The sequence below is a fragment of the Onychomys torridus genome, chromosome 9 (genome assembly GCF_903995425.1).
Source record: "Onychomys torridus chromosome 9, mOncTor1.1, whole genome shotgun sequence".
Taxonomy (NCBI): Eukaryota; Metazoa; Chordata; class Mammalia; order Rodentia; family Cricetidae; genus Onychomys; species Onychomys torridus.
The window spans coordinates 101,434,930-101,438,525 of NC_050451.1; positions in this window are offsets into that span (position 1 = coordinate 101,434,930).

The following is a 3,596-nucleotide window of genomic DNA, read 5'->3' on the forward strand; positions in this document are numbered from 1 at the left end:
TTTGAGATAATGGTTTCTCTCTAAACTATTTCATCACATCATTTCAGTCTCATAGTTATATGTGTAACATTCACAAGTGTGAAACAAAAGGTAATTGCTGTGGATATTGCTCTGTGTAAATAAAGTTCTGATTGGCCAGTGGCCAGGCAGGAAGTATAGGTGGGACAAGAGAGAAGAGAATTCTGGGAAGTAGAAGACTGGAAAGAGACACTGCCAGCCTCCGCCATGAGAAGCAACATGTAAAGACACTGGTAAGCCACAAGCCACGTGGCAAGTATAGACTAACAAAAATGGGTTAATTTAAGATAGAAAAGGTAGATAACAAGCAGCCTGCCACAGCCATAGAGTTTATAAACAATATAAGTTTCTGTGTGCTTTCTTGGTTGGGTCTGAGCGACTGTGAGACTGGCAGGTGAGAGAGATTTGTCCTGACTGTGGGCCAGACAGGAAAACTCTTAGCTACAAATGGCGCCCAACGTGTTGGTAAGAATTTCCACCTAAAACCTGAGAAAAAACATTCTAAAACATAGCTAAAAAGAACTTCCTAGTTGTGTCTCTCAAGTTAGCGGCAGCCTGCCGGTTTGAGCTACTGTGGTGGGTTTCTGGCGTGTGCATCTGACCTGCAGTGTGGCGGGAATGAGGAATCTATAAGCGACACTTTACTCTGCTGCATGGTGGATGTAGCCTTTGCTAGTTAAAAAAAATAAATAAATAAAAATAAAAAAGGTTCTGAATTATACACTGCTTTGATAGAACTGCTTCTGATAGTTGATGGTACACATGGCTCCAGACACAGAGCTGGTGGTAAACTGAACCACCACCATGTTGGGAAGCTGAGGTGGGCGGAGCCAGCAGCCACAGAGGCCTTTCAATCTTACAAAGATGGATATTACACAGAGAATCTGGTTTATGTTGTCTTTGGGACTTTTAACTGCAGAAAAAGATTTGATCATAAAAGCTGTTGAGTTAAACAAATATGTAAATTTAAAGGTACCTTGACTTCAAAATTTGGATATAAGGATATGTTGCTTTGGAAAAGAGTCTCTGCTTTTGTTTCCACAGAAAGCCAGAGGCTGTGGATTTGTTCCAGATTAAGATACATCAGGTTTGATCAGCCAAGACCACCTGAAAGGTCTCCAATGACACAATGGCCCAGATGATCCAACATCCAGAATGGTTTCAAGGCAACTGGCTCAGAGGTTCACCCTAATGGACTACTCCATAATCCTAAAATTTTCTTTGTGTCCCCATAAGATACAGCACCCCCCTCCAGCAGGAAGCAGTAAGAGAAACTATGCCCACATTCCTAAAATTATCAAGCTGGCTTTGGAGATGGAACTGGCTCACTCCTTCTCTAAACCCAGACATATTGCTAAAAGAAAAGGTTAAGAGATTCTTGTGTCCCAAATCAGAAGAGCCCTCTGGTATGGGACAGAGAAAAACCAATATTTTTCTTTAAAGCAGTTTGATTATAAATGCAATCTCTTTCTAAAGAAGAAAAGGGGATATGATATAGATATAATAGGATGAAAGGGAAGATTAAGGAAGGAACTTACTTCTAAAGAGCAACAACTTGTTTAAAATGTTTTAGATTGGTATAGACTTTAGTCTATTGATACAAACTTAAAGTTAATTTTGTTATACTGTGTGCATATTTCTACTCATGTTTAAGGTATTATGTTTGTATAGCTTATTTTAAATTGTAATGGATAATTAAAAATAGATTAATAATTAGTCATCTAGGATAATCATACTTGTAGTCATGTTAGTTAAGTCTTCTAGGTATATACAGAGATATTTCAGATAGATAGGTAATCTTCAAATACTTCAAAGACCTACAGAATATGGCATTTAAAATACTTTTAAAATTTAGACTTTCTGGACAGTGAGACATGTCTGCTCCTGGCAGCACCGTTTTACTTCAGAGAGGAGGATGGGCATTGAGGACACTTCATATGGAGTTTATCTTCACCTTGGCAAAAATAGCCATTTTGGCAAGAAACTGTTCTTGCCTGGACTGCTTGATCAACTGGACATGCAGGACCCATAGAAAGGTGACCACTGAACTTTGCTTGACAAAATGGTCCTTCAGGTTCCTGCTTTGCAGAGTAAACTGCCAGCCATTCTACAGGACACTGAGAGAAGTGACTGAGAGACTCTAGCCCTGTAGGCTGAAGACAAATGCCCCAACTTTACAAAGGAACATTAGGTGACTGTTCAGGCTGCCAGCTGTCTCTGTCTACCCTGCAAGACTCCCGAAAGTTGCTTACATCCTTCTCCTGGTTCTCAGGTAATATTATATCCTTCTGAGGTCTTTGATGTGGTTGAAGACTAGATAGTTATAATTACCTCAGTTATGATACAAGATAAGTTAGATATAAAACCTTAGACTCACAAATATAAGATAGATAGGATATCTTCTTTAATATTGTAACTGTAATTCTTGCTTGATAATTGTTTTGTTATATGTAATTGTACTATGTAAAAGTTAAAACCTTCCTTAAAAAAAAAAAGAAAAGCGGAAGTGCTGTGGATATTGCTCTGTGTAAATAAAGTTCTGATTGGCCAGTGGCCAGGCAGGAAGTATAGGTGGGACAAGAGAGAAGAGAATTCTGGGAAGTAGAAGACTGGAAAGAGACACTGCCAGCTGCTGCCATGAGAAGCAACGTGTAAAGACACTGGTAAGCCACAAGCCACATGGCAAAGTATAGATTAACAGAAATGGGTTAATTTAAGATAGAAGAAGTAGATAATGAGAAGCCTGCCACAGCCATACAGTTTATAAGCAATATAAGTTTCTGTGTGCTTTCTTGGTTGGGTCTGAGCGACTGTGAGACTGGCAGGTGAGAAAGATTTGTCCTGACTGTGGGCCAGGCAGGAAAACTCTTAAGTACAGGTAATATCTTGATATCTAAATCTTTGGTGTATTAATTTTAAAGTGTACAAAAATCAAGAAACATATCTCATCTTTTTTTTTTTTTTTTTAATGAGGATTACCTATCTGGGGCACAGGGGCATAAAGAAATTCATCATATTTACCAACTGAGAATATCTGTATTTTAAATGTTTAACAAAGCAAAAGTTGAGAATACTAGTATATTAAAACAAGGTTGGAATTGGATTAGATACTGAGTTGTACAACCTTCAGATTAGAAGTTCATCATTGCACAACCTTGTCTGTAAAGCAATACATGAAAAGATACTTTTCTCAGAATCCAGTAAACTGATTCTGTAACAGGTATAAATTGGACTGATTTCAAAAAAAAGATTGATACATGAATGATTTTGATGGAATTTCCCTCTACATTTCTGTGAGCAATAAAATGTTATTTTCCTTAGAACAAATTCTGGAAAACATGAAGTATTATAATCAATTTGTTACACAGAGACATATTATTTCAAGAAAGCTTATTTACAAGAAAAAAATAACACAACAGAGAACATATGAGCCATGGTCATTTTTAGAGAAATGATCAGCTCTGTATAATGACATGAATGAAAAGGTGTGATCACAGTTTCTTCTAGTGTGTGGGATCAAAGGATTTAGATCAGGGATGAGTTTTAGGAAATTGGTCTCTAAATGGAACTCTAAAGGA